At 40.7% G+C, this 14,404-nt stretch overlaps 1 long non-coding RNA gene across 1 annotated transcript; it reads left to right on the top strand.

Annotated features, from left to right (window-relative positions):
* The first annotated feature begins 1,348 nt into the window (after positions 1–1,348).
* Positions 1,349–13,784, top strand: LOC122778236. The gene is made up of 3 exons (XR_006361420.1): positions 1,349–1,402; positions 6,943–7,058; positions 13,640–13,784. It is a non-coding gene; the product is annotated as an uncharacterized LOC122778236 (long non-coding RNA).
* The last annotated feature ends 620 nt before the right edge of the window (positions 13,785–14,404 follow it).

Below are 14,404 nucleotides of genomic sequence, written 5' to 3'. Positions count from 1 at the left end.
CACAGTTTGACAGAAACAGGCCAAAATCCAGGTACATTTCATAGACTGATGAGGATTTTTATGCTGGACGAGTTGAACATTTTAAAGTTCATGGAGGTTCGGAGGACTTGTTGTTTGTCTGCCCTGTTTCTGTGCTGCCTCTTAGCCAGGTCATCACTGTCAATGAGAAGTGGTTCTCAGTTGACTTACCTGGTTAAATAAAGGTCAAATAAATAAATAAATAAATAAATAATAAGTGAAACCAAAAAACCACTTACTACAAACAAGTTGAAGGGGCGTATCGCCGCTCAGTGCCGCGGAGGTGGACACGCGTCATTGAATAAATCCGTTTCCTACAAATGCCACTTGGACAAGGACGTTGTTCCAACTGTTCATGCTCTGTGTGATTGTTAATGTGTCAAAGCCAGAGTGTTTGAAAATGAACGTCCTTTAAAACATGCTTCTGATACTTCAAATGGATTAAGTGTAAAGGAAATGAGTAACGATCTTCAGCAACAATGGAAACAAGGTTGCATTGTATTCAAATCCACTGCCTTCTTATTTGCATTTCAATGCTTCCTTCATGACGCCACACACACACTGTACAGTAGATGGACTATAATGGAGCTGTGGCATCAAAGGGAGTTAGATTATTGCATGTACTGTATAGGTTCATGCGGTGACTCAAAAACACCATCCTTGAACATATTCAAGGTCCACGACTGCAACAATCTGCTCTTTCAACAGTAGCCGGTCACTCTCTGCAGCAAAGGGGCGTCTTGTTGCTGACCATGCGAGCAAATTACTAATTTCTCCCAGGGGTGGTGAGGAAATATGAAAAACAGGGACTAATTGGCAATTGTGAGGTGAAGACTGAAGGCCAGAAGCTGCAGGGGTTAGAGCTACCTGGCTCCTTCTGAGTTGCAACAGCTCCTGAAACTCACATAATCTCTAAAATGCCTCTTAAACCTTTTTTAATAAGACTTTATTGTTTTTATTCCTATCTCATTTGTCTGCTTTACTTCGTTTTAATCCTCATAAAAGCCATGACTGAATTAATTAGGCTACTTTAATTACAGACTTGTTAGGCGGTTTTCTTTGGACTGTGTACTTAGTTCAGGAAGTACAAAAGAAAAAGATATATCTTTTTTTCAAGGGAAGGTCAAAGTACACGCAGATTCGATAAAGAACTTCCACACACTAATAGGAATAATTTGGTCAATTTAATTACAGTATGTCAAACATTTGATCAAATATTAAGGTCGTTTTTCACACCTGCAGTGTTGTTGTTGTTGTTGTTGTGGGTTCTGAACTAATCCTTTCTTCACCTGCAGGAATCATCTTCTCCTCACATAATAAACCCCTGTGTGACTTGTTCAAATCTCTGGAATTTCATCCTCACTGCACAATCTTTCACACTGAGGTGAGGACATGAGTTTGTGATGGACACTGCATCTAACACAATCAGGCCGTGGTGGTGATTCCCACCGGGGCCTGTTTTATTCACTTGTTTTCCTCTGTTTTGGTCTCCCTGATATGTGTGCATAGCTGAGTCCTCAGAGGCATTCAAAGAGGGCCTTCTTGATATTCCACTCACTCACAGCCCAATGGGGGGAGGTAGAGGTGGATTGTTGCTCCTATTGGACGATACCAGCTGTCAATCACACTGGTGTCTGCTCACATGTGTTTTACTCTCAATGGGAACATAAGAACAAAATGGACCTGCAAACCCCCTCTTCCTGAGGACTTTTGACTCCTCAGGAAAATGGAATTTTCATTTAATTGTTCCATTTTTTTACTACCAGAGTCGCCCCCTGGTGGAAATTCAATATATTCTTAGCTCCTGGTTAGCGATACTACTTTTTTCCATTGTTATATGTCGTCTGTGGTCAATACAGTGATTTTAGTTGTGCAACAGATCCAGCTACTGTACTATAGCGCCACATACTGGCGTATCACCACTACTGCAACCATACTCTCAATAGCTTTAGGATTGAAAGTCACACTTTAGCACAAATTCACTTTCCAAACAATTTATCTCGACTTTTTCATTGAACTCTACTGACTAAGAACATTTTGTGTTGTTGAAAAACAAACACCGCTTTAGCGTATAAATTGGATTTTGTCACACGAGAGGATTTTCAACGTTTTAATCCCGAGAAAGCACAGACTAGGCGATCCAGTCAAGACGCAGGACCACACACTTGTGGCGTTTAATCTAACGATCTCAGGGGAGGAGATTCCAGGGATTTTGAATCTGAACAGAAACTTGCGTGATTTAACGTGACTCGTGAATGTAAACAGACACGGAGGCGGAGTGTCGGATTTTTTGTGCTGAGAAACGCAAAACAAATCTGTGGATGCAGTCACGACTGAGAAGAGCAAAATCAACACGCTCCAATCACTGGTCAGTCGTAAATATCCAATATTATGTTAAAATCTTACCCTTTAATCCCTCACACTACAAGATAATTTGGCCAGATAATCTGTTCAAACCTGTCTAAATTTTGAAGGCACCCACGATTGTCGTTGGGAAGAAAAATCTGACTATTCTTTGCATTAGTGTGTGGCGTGTCCTAGCCTGCTATGTTAGCTCGGCAGATAGCGTACAGATTCCAAGAAAGTAGCTGAAGTTTCCTTTCAATATCTTAACTCCAGAATCCCAGTAAAACTAAACAAACAGACAAATATATGTCATTTGTCTCATCATATCATTTTTAACTCTATACATTCACATACAAACTTAAAAAACAGCGTGTTTAAACTTATAGAAACGGGTCCGCTAGCTTAATGCTAATTTATATGGCAGATAAACGGTTAGCTTGTATTTTGTATTGTTATCTCTCTCCGTAAATGAATGAAACGTTCTCTAAATGCAGTTTTACAACATCTGAACATAAATATAATTTATTAAAACCTGTCTGTCTCTCTCTGACTTCCTGTTGTCAGAACCCGCTACGGAAACACTGAAGGCACAAAATTCTCTTTGAAAAACTACTCAAACTAAAAACCAGAACATCACACTGACCCGTCCTCTAGTGTGGGGACAGGCGTCCCCACCTGAATGCAACACTTAATATGTATTACATTGCAGGCACTATAGACTCGGGTGACTCTGGAAGTCACCTTGGACAAGCAGGCCGGCGAAGCTTTTACTCTTTGATGACAATGAAATTTCACTTGGGTGGGAAAGGCTGTGGTTCGGAAAAAAAAAAATGCTCCAGTTATTTAATGGGCTTTCCTCTCAAGCATGGCTCTGGTCACACAGGGTACTGCAGAGGTGAGAAATGCTCAAATTGAACTTGGAATCAACCAGAAAGCGTGTGTCTCGTGCAGCCAACATCTCCAGATGATCTGATGGGATAACGCCAGAGGAATGGGGGGGAAAACTCCTCACCACTTAGATCTTTCATCACATCAGATGCCCTTTTTCTGAGGAGGGCAAGGAGACAGAGGAGGAAAGGGGAGAGAGAGGTCTCGGCAGAGGGATGAATGAAAGGGGGGGAAAATGGGAGGGAGGGAAGGAGCGACAGAGTGGAGATGGTAAATGACAATATAATATGATTTGATTTGTTGGAGGGAATGGACTCTCTGCGTCCAGAGGAGATGGGAAGCACGGAGAGGGAGGGGTTAAGGAAGATAAAGGTGGGTGGAGGAAGTGGGCGGAGAGCGAACAGCAGAGCTGTGGAGTTCATTTAGGACTGGATCCGTGAGATGACCAGACAGCTGCTGGTGGAGGCATTAGGCTCTTCACTCTGGTCCAATTTTCTCTCTAATAGCTGTGTCCATTGCCGCCGTCCATGTCCAGGCCTTGCTTTGGATTTTAATGGTAGAGCAGAACTTGTGATAATGGGGCGAAAACAACATTATAATTCACTAATGTCACAGAGTAGCTGCAGGCAAAGAGGACATTTAAGGGTGGTCATACTTTATTAGAAAAGTCCTTAAAGCATATATCGCTAAAATGTTTGGCACCAATGTGAGACACGATGTCCATCAGCTGAGGGACATGCCGCCTGCTCTCAGAGAGTGATTGATAGAGGGAAATTAGAATGAATTTTAATATTCCTGTCAGTCTGGGAACATGTTAGCGGCATTTGCAAAGAGGAAAAGAAATTCCCAAACGCCACGAGGAAATTCAAATGACTTTTATTTGTATCGTGTCAAATCACATCATATTAGTGTCTCTTTTATTTTATGTGGTGTGGATGAGAGAAAACCGTCTTCTAACAGAGAGAGGACGCCTCCAACAGAACCGGACTCAGAGTCCATCTGCTGTGAAAACAGGGGGAGGGGAAAGGGGAGAACAGAGAGAGAGAGAGAGACCAGGAACAGTTGGATTATGTTGTGTCACTTTATTATGTCCACGCAAACAAGCTATCTACTCTCTAGTTTTTGTTTTTATGGGTGGATTGTAATAGTTATAGTGCAGAAGAGTCTAAACGAGATTATATTATACTATATTTTTGGCCCTTTTCTCTTTTTTTATACCGGCAGTCCTCATGTCAAGGACCTTACCCCACTCAGCAAGGAGCAAAAAAACATTACCTCTCAACAAATCCATCCGTCTCGTTCTATTTATGTGTCTCTTCTTCTCGGTTCTCAGTTCAATAAAAAAAAAAGAGAAAAAGATGAGCAATATTTTAAGAAATACACAATAAAAAAAAAAAGCAGGATGTCGTGCACATGAGATATTTTTAAGTCCGAAAAATATCAGCTTCCTCACTGAGACGTGAGCAACATTTGTTCATTAGATCATGGTTATTTATGATGATTATTTATTGATAAAAGATACATTTTTAATTGCTTAACCTTAATGTGATCCAGAGACGTGGGCCTCGGAACATTTGCACTATTTATGTGGCTTCAAACTTTTGAAGTTTCCTCCAGAGAGCAAACACCTAAAATGTTATCTATCTCGAGCCGTTCCCCAAAAACAACACAAATCCAAGCCACTTTGTTTCCCCATCTTAGCCACACGGAAAAGGGTTTAGGTGAATACGCAGACTTTTTCGGGTTTCTCACTCCTGGTCCTGGGGAGCCACTGTCCTGCATGTTTAGGTGTTTCCCTGCTCCAACACACCTGATTGAAATAAATGGGTCATTATCAGGCTTGTGCCGTCATTCGTTGTCTTGTGTTTGGAGATTGTTTGACAGTTTTACCTTTAACTACTGTCAATGAAAAATCAGTAAAGTCAGTCTGAAAAGACAAAAAAGTCCTGTTTTTTAGAGATGGAATCAAGAGAGGAGACGTTTCCGTCCGGCCTTAATCTCACTTGGCATGGTTGAGGTTAATGTCAATCTTAATTTACGCCTCAGATAAGTGCATGCTATGCACATAAAAGTGTAAAAGTCCAGCACGGATGGACACAGTGTGGTTCTACTGTGAGGTAATAGCGGGTCCCTTTATGGATTATGAGGCAGGAGTCTGACCCTTATCTCAGCGTGAACATCACTACAGCCGCCCATGTCGCTGCCCATCACAGCTCTGTTCCCCTATTACCGTACAGGTGATGGACCTGGCAGCACCTCATTGCAAACAATATCCATCTTAACAAGTCGTCATAGGCGGTAATGAGCCCTTCAGATTTTATTTCGCCTTTAAAAAAAAAAATTGAAAAATTCATCCCACATGGTCAAAATCAGAGAAGGAGTGAAGAACTCTTCAACAATCTTTGTCCTGGGAGGAGCGACAATGACGGCAAACACAACAAATCACTCACTCTCACTATCAGAGATAATAATGACATGACAAATTACTGACACAGTGTGCGCTTCGGAGCAGAAACAATTTAGCCTCCCGTCTCACAGACGGATTGTTGACTTTTTTCCAAGTGGGAAAAATAATTGTGAGGCTAATTAGTGAAAAAAAAAAAAAAAAAGAACCAAGATACACAAAGGCACAGCCATGCACACTGTGAGGTCTTTGATGCAGAACCTCCATCTCTGTAAGCGGAGATTTACCAGTTTCAAAGAAACAGCGTCTAATCCAGGGTCAGCCACAGGTCATCGGCTTTAATTAGAACGTGCAGGACGATTGTAAGTATAAATGCTCGTTAAGGCGAGGTGTGTTCTGTCCATATTGTGCTGATATTCAGAGGTGAACCTCATTTAACTGCTTATGATTTGTTAAAACCTCAGAGAAACTGGACGCACCTCTTTGTGTTGAGGTTTCAATGCTTGTTTTTTTTTGTCTATTTGTATTTGATTTTAATGCGTCTTATTTTATGAGTGCCTTTTAAGTATTTTGTCATTATTAATATTCCAAAATGTCTGACTCCAAGCTGATGCCAAGTCATTCTTGTGCTCCTTATATTTTACAAAGCTGTTGTCTTTTCTGTACCAATTATTTTAATAGCTAAAAATGCAAATGCAAAGTAAATGAACATGTTTTGGAGTGACTTATATGTGTATATGTATATATATATATATATATATATATATATATATATATATATATATATATATATATATATTTTTTTTTTTTTTTTTTTTTTAAATGTTGTTACTAACCCATAGCAGGGGTGTCAAACTCATTTTATTTCAGGGGCCGCAGACAGTGCAATTTGATCTCAAGTAGGCCGGACCACTAAAATAATATTATAATAACCTATAAACAACAAGATCTCCAAATGTTTCCCTTTGTTTGACATTAAATGAAGCATAATTTTACAAAACATATGACAAACAACTGGAAATAAGATGAAAACTAAGTGTAACTTCAACAATAGTATGCCTAAGTTTACCATTTCCACATGTGCATTGCAAGTGTTTCAACAATGTTTAGTTTGAACGTTATTGATTGCGGAAGTTCAACTCTGTGAATATCTTTCTCCCTTCACTTTAGTGTCACGGTTTCAAGCGAGGGTGCGCTCCATTTGCTTACCCAGCTGTCTGAATGATACTATTATATCATACTATATAAAAATTGTCTCTTTAGGCAATGTTTTTTTTATATTCTAGTTGGAATACATACATCTACAAGTGCATGCATGGGTCAGCCCGTGGACAAGTGGAAGGGAATTGGGCTTGTAACCAGAGGGTTCAAATCCTGGGTCCCCAAAGCTTCCCAGGCAAAGGTAAGAGCTTCCCACTGCTCCTGCTCCTCCCCGGTCTGTGTGTGCTCAGTATACTGCTGTGAGAAAACAAGATGGATTAAATGCAGAGGTCAAATGCAATGATCACTAACTGGTGTCTCTGTGTGTGTAAATAAAACTAATTATAATGTACATTTTGTAGATTAGCCTCTGCAGTCGGCTGTAAACAAACCCTTCACAGGACAGAATAAATGCGCTGCATAAACATCGTCAAACATATATATTCATTTATCTGTTATTAGCTACCAGATTTACAGTGTTTTTCCTTTTTAACATGAGTGTTAATAGCATAATTATAAGGCAAAGAAACAACCCCAGAGCACAAGACTGACAATGATTAGGAAAAGATAAGACCTGCTTTATGTTGGCACGTATTGAGAAACCCCAAATTATCAATCTGATAACGATCCTGCAGTTTGGAACCAGAATTCCGTTAATGGCTGATGAAAGTGGGCAAATGAGCATACTGCGTATATTTAAGCGCGCGGCGTCTGTCAGACCGTCGACGTACAGCTCAGCAGAGGCCTCTCTGCTCATCAGTTCGTTCTCTGCGAGCCAATGTGCGGGGCGCGCTATTCTCCACAAGGACAAACGTATTGAGCCGTACTTCATGAATCTAATAACAATCTTTTGTTTATTTTGTACATCTCTCACGCGTCCGCCGGGACGTGCATCCTCTCCTATAACTGTGAAATGATTTAGCTCCGTCCAAGCTGCTGCTGCGAGGCAGGATGTTGTGTGCATCCCGAAGACCCGAAAACAACTAAAAAAATTAAATAAATAAATGTTGTCAATGCCTCACATTCATATGTGGCAAATAAAACTAAATGGACTTATAATGGACTGTCCAATAAATGCTTCACCAGTGTGGAAGTTGAGGCAAATAAACGCAACCAATTAGGCTTAAAAGCTGCAAGAACATAAACTGCAGTAGAACATAACTGGCTGAATTAGTGGCACATAAAACACAGTGTGTGGTGTCATGTTTCTGCAGCAGCACAATTACTGGAATTATAAAAACAAAAACATGGTGATTATTTAGATTTGAGAAGCTGTGTTTTCTGATGGGCATCCTGGGTTTGCTCCTGTATCCGAGGAGTTAAATTCCAAGCATATGGACACTAACGGTTGATTACTGGTGCATGATTTAGCTTCTGCTGTAACATTTTCTTATTTTATTTCTTTGACACTAGACAATAAAGAGAATATTATGACGGGAGTGTTAGAGCCAAACTGAAGAGGAAACCTATTTCAAAGTGGTGACATGAGAATAAAGTGTGATATCATGAGAATTGATTCACAATATTAAAAAAGTCATAATATACATAAATAATACAAAATAAAGTAGTAATATTAAGTAAGAGCGAATAAAGTCGTAAAATTAGGAGGAAAAAAGTTGAAATATGGAAAGTTATATATTACGAACAAATTCATAACATTACAAAATAAAGTAATAAGATTAGATAAGATATTATTATAAAAAGACATAAAATTGCGAGTCGTAATATTAAAAAAGTCCAAATGTTGCTAAAAAAAACATACAATTACAAGAATAAAGTCGTAATATCATGAGAATAAAGTCATAATATTACAAAATCAAGTAAAAAGTCGTAAAAATTATGAGAAAAAATTTAAAAATAAAGTCACAATATCATGAGAATAAAATCGTAATATATATAATAATAATAATAAGGTAAAAAGTCATATTATTACGAGACAAAAGTTGTAAAATCATGAGAAAAAGTAAAAATATGAGGATAAAGTTGTAATAGCATGAAAATGAAGTTGTCATATCTAAAAAGTTATATTACAAGAAAGAAGTTCTTAACATTATTTCATTGAATGTATTATTATTATAATAATAAAGTAGCAACAGAGCACGAATGTAACCAGCAGTAGCTTTGCAGTCGACCACTAACGTCCACGTCATCCTCCACAAAAGAGATGATTTCCTCCACGTTTGTGTGAATCTTTCTTCCAAACACACTCGTTTCAAAGCCCTGATGCTAAAGATAATGTGGTGCTGATGAAGTATTCCCTTATTTTGTGAAGCCCAAACCAATAATACGCACATCAGAAGGCAGAAGGCAGCAACAAAACTGATGATTTAGTGCAGATAAGCTCTGGGAAACACAGGCATGAGCACGATGCCATGAACTAAGCCAAATCTTGTAATGCAGCTGTGGATCAAGTCCTTTTTTTCACGCGGCTGCTTTACACGTTTTTTTGGACAGGCGGAGGAAACGCGACACCCTCAGCGTCCGAGGCCTTGACGAGCTCGTTGGCTTTCAATCGAGAGCGCGCTCAATTAAAACGTCCCCGTGCGGATTACATTTCCCCGCGGCCTCAGCGTGATGGAATGACAATACTCTTTAACCTCTCGAGCAATAGTTGTCCACATCCATCCCAGAAAAACCTCACTGTCTGCACTTTTTGATTGCGGGAGCGGCGAGACATAATCTTGCTTGATGGAGTCGTGATAGGATTGCTGATGAACCTACGCTGTAAAGTTTATTTAATGCTGACTTCGGATGGGGAAGTTGACTGGAAGCAGCGACTGTGTGTTTATCGGGACGTAAGGTCAATACTGAGCGATGACGACGAGCCGCTCCACTCGCTGCACGGAGACGCCATCTTCTGTTCTTTTGACCTCTGTTCCGGTGCTCGCTCGTTCTTTTTTGTGTGACAAAATGAAGCACTTGAGAGAAACAAAATGAGCAGTCCACATTTTCCATTTATCTTTCAATCAAAAGCGTGTGCTCAGCCCTGTCTGGATCTTTCGGTTTATTTTTATTTTTTTCTTACACCCAAGATTTTATACACACACACACACACGAGTCACTGTCTTGTAAAAGTTGTCTATAGCCAATGGTTTTTTTTTCAGGAGATAAATAAATAAAGCTGTGTTTGAGTTCAGCTGCGGGGCATCATTGTTTCAGCTGCTGTGTGGATCTGAATTTTAGCAGCTGGCGTGATGTGCTCTGAGGCTTAGCCCCGTTCAACCAGCTCCAGAGGCCTGGACAGCAGGTTGTCGATCAGCAGAGAACTCGCATAACCTCAGCGCCCATCGCTGGCCTCTCATGCTACAGAAATACAGATATATATATATATATATATATATATATATACATGACTACATGGGGTGAATGTAAAGGAAGAAATCACATGACACTTTTGAAAAAGACGGTCAATGTGGGCTTATCCAGGTCAAGATTATGAGCCACACTCTTGGATGAGGGGGTGAAACGTCTTCTTCACCTCGATGACCTCGATTTAACCCCTTGTTGGACGCTTATCTCCACACAGTGTTCACTGGACGAGATGTTTACAGTAAAGGTTCCTGCACATTGGCTTCTGAAAAACGCATCGTACATCATTCTCGTCTTCAGCCGTGGAAATTCATACGTCAAATGTCGTCATAACACAAATAATGAATAATGAGTTCATGTTTATAAGTAGACCTCCAAAACTCACATATAAGTGAGATGGGACCGTTCTATGGGACCTTTAAGCTCAACGTGTCGAGATTAAACTCGGAATTTCGGGAATAAAGTCGGCACATCGTGTCAATATTTGCCTCCACGTGTCCATCGGAGACACAGAAGCTGCCACTGAATCCGGACAGTGACTGATACGTGATTCAGCGGCAGCTTCTGTGGGCGATGGAGCGGCAGTCGTGCTCTCTCTGGTGGACACGACGAGACGTGACTGTTGAGATTAACCCTAGAAACAATGACGTTCTTCTTTGTAACACCATCGCTAACGCCGGGCATATTTTATACCTGAAAAAAAAACAGCCTTCTCATCAGAATATGTTAAAGTAAAACAATACGTGGCAAATTGAAGTGTACTCTTCTTTTATTTACACACACAACATCGTATAAAACAAAAAAAGGGCTGAACCTCAGGTAAAATCCACTGGAAACAAGTGATGAGGTCAGAGAAACACGCTACCTTGTATAAAGAACATGAAGGAGCCATGCGAAAAATCACGTATTCATAATTGTGTGGGTTTTTTTTTTATATAGCTCTGCGTTCATGTCCCACTTGCCTGTGCTCTGATATTACAGCAGGTACATCCAGGAACCTGCAGACCAACAGAAAAGATGATGAATATATAGAAACATTCAGCTTTTAAATCACGATATGAAAACAAGTCATGTTTTCATCTGGCGAGAGTAACAGCGATGGGGGGACGGGGGGGACGGGGGGGGGGCTGCGCTGCATTTGAAGCAATGTGCCATGAGATAAACACACACCGAGCAGGATGGGAATTCATGAAAGGATTAATTAAATATGCCATGAAACAAAGCGCCCGTGTGCACATTCCAACACGTTTCACGGAGCTGCAACACCTGCGCGAGGCGTCGGCTTCAAAGAATCTGAAATGAGACAACAGGAGCTTTTATTTATGTTATTTTATTTTAGAATTACCATGAATATTTGGAATTAAGTAGTGGGTGGATTAATAATGCATCTTGAAGGGTTCAAGAGTGCGGTTGAGTAAGTGAAAAAAAACACTATATAATGAATACACTAACATATAATCACGTTTCCTTGTACTAGTTGTTTTTTTTGCCGAATTTATGTAAAAAGAGCTTCCCCCTGTTTGAAAGACCAGCAGCCGCCACTGCTATAGGCAGCACTGTGCCTTTACAGCTGATACCAAACACTGTGTCTGTCAGCACAGTCTGGAGGACATTAGTCCTGCATAGACAACTCCCAGGATAAAGCCTTAAGACGGCTGGGATTACACTGCCAAGGGCTAAGAATGATAGAGCAGCCCCTGTGTTCACACTGTCTTTCTCACTAGTATTATATGTTTATTAGTCTGTCTCAAAGCCAGCCTTATAAAGCTGGCCAAGGCCCACTCGGCCATACAAAACCATTTTTCACTCCAAAACCACAGACCCACTTTTATATAGTGTTTCTCTGGCCTCAGAATAAACACTAAAAAGCAAAAAGAAAGGATTCAAATGTGCTCCCTGTGCAGCCGTCAGGTGCCACAAAGAGAATCTGAGCACCGGGTTGTTTGAGATATGAGGTTGGCGTCTCAATATACTGCAAATCTTAATCGCATTTTTTAAAAAGAATAGTTTGCGGCGGCTCCTGCGAGACAAATGTAAGATGGTGTGATGTGGTACATTTGCCTTTGCTTTCATTACAGTATATACTGTACGTCATCTTTTTATTCATGAAACTCGGATAGAGTGCGGGTGACTTTTATGAAGCAATTAGGCACATTGTGAGATTGAGCCGCGCTTTAATTGTCTTTTTGGGGTTGGAGAACTTCCACGGCAGAGTTATAGCACCTCGCAGCAAAAAAAGCTACGCTTATAATGCCCAAGTTGGAAATATCCCTTTAAAATCAACTCACGTTATCGCCACCGTCCGAGGTCTGAAGCTCAGCGAAGAGCAATAAAGTGCTGTCATTCTGTAAATGAAGGGAAGGGGGGGAATGATTTATCCTCTCTACATAATCCTGATCACCCACATCATTAGTTATAATAAAATGCTAATAATGTATTGTACGTCTTCGAGGGAAACTAATTTGTCAAACGTTCATTTAACTGCAACAAGAAACTCGGCGCGGTAACCTTTCGGAGAATATTACTCCCAGCTCCGCAGCAATAATATATCTCGCGGTGGAAAGAATAAAGATCTTGACTCCGCAGTCTTAAAATTATATGTGTAGCGCAGGTGGATGCGTAAACAAGTAAGAGCGAGAGAGTACAGAATAACAAGGTAGAAAATGATGTGAGCACTGTCAGGTGTATAACAGTTATTTTAAAAAAGAGCAATGTTTAGTGCGCATTATATGAGTCAGATATTTGTCCGGGCTGTTGGTGCCAGCAAATGGAATAGCAGAGAAAAGATGTATTAGAGGTAATAAAGGGACTATCCATAGAGCTGTGCCTTTTTAGACTTTGTTCTTAAAGGTCCGGTGTGGAACATTTAGGAAGCTTTATTGGCAGATATTGAATATTCTACCCGTAAGTATATATCGCCTTAAAATAGAAGTGCTCTGGGTTTTCATCTCCTTAGAATAAGCCTTTTATATGTACTTATATAGCGAGGGGTTTGCTTTATTTAGGCCACCACCTTCTACTGAAGTGGAAGCTTACCAACCAAAAAATGGAGAACAGCTTCAACCTGAGGGTTGAAGAGGGTTGAAAAAAGACCATGTATACCATGGCATATTTTTTTGCGTCTCCATTAGGAATAGTACCATTTTTCAGTACCCTTCGCTTGGGGTGCCAGAATAATGGTACGCTATGGTACAGGTGGAGCTAGACCCACGACAGTCAGCTGTTAGGGCGACAGAAAAGCGGTGTTCCAGACAAACAGGCGCAAACGAGGGCTTTACTGTTCCAAACCGTGATGGAAACACGGTTTCATAGTTCCCTGGTGTGCGAGGTAAAAGTCTGGGAAGTGAGTGTTTAGACTCAGATGAGCACAAACCCGACAGGATGACTTCACATTTGAAACACATTCATTGTGTTTCATTTCTACCCTAAAACCCTGTTTAAGTCTCTATGTTCTGTTTTTCTTTGTTGTTTTAGGTTTCTTTGAAGGGTAGACAGTTGTTGTGGACCACGAGCTGTTGTCCTATAGACCACCACTGCCCTGTGATTGGTCAAAGTCTTCCACCATACAAGGCGGTACGCAAGTCCAGATGTGGCTCAGATCACTTTCTTGTGATTATGCTGAAAGGTCAGTATGGAATTACTGCTTAAAACAGCTCAAATGTTTCCACCTACCACAGCTTTAAAATGGTCATTAAAGAAAGCAGAAGATCATGTTGGTTTCGATTTGTTCTACTTCTCTCTCCTTTAACAGTAATTGCATCTCTCGTGTGCAGAGATCAGAGAAACTGCGTTCAAACAAAACAGATTTCACCGCAGTGTTTTAAACGCTGACTGCACCAGGCCTTCAGACCCCCGCCTCCACCTTTCAACGTGCATTCTAAAGCGCTGCTTATGGTAATTGAGCATATTCTGTTCTGTAATCAGCGGTGGCTGCGAGTGTGGAAGAGGGTTGCAGAGGCACGGACTGAAGACGTAAGGGAACAGAACACAGCTGCCTGAATGTCCGCCGAGAGCACGTAAAGACTCCATGAAACGATGCATTGCCGCGTTTATTAAAATCCACCGGTTACAATCGAGCACCACCTGTGTTTGGATGCGTGCGGTTAAACAGCGATCCAGCGCCCGCAGCAGTTTCTGCCGGACAGTCTACTGTATCACACAGCCACTGGCTTCCAATTTTAAACCACTCAATGAAAATGAACAGCCCTGATAGGTTATATATTGCTGCTCCTGTCGTTG

The sequence above is a fragment of the Solea senegalensis genome, linkage group LG12, assembly GCF_019176455.1.
Source record: "Solea senegalensis isolate Sse05_10M linkage group LG12, IFAPA_SoseM_1, whole genome shotgun sequence".
NCBI lineage: Eukaryota > Metazoa > Chordata > Actinopteri > Pleuronectiformes > Soleidae > Solea > Solea senegalensis.
Note: the sequence above shows the minus strand (reverse complement) of the source record. Positions and strands in the feature narration are given on the sequence as shown.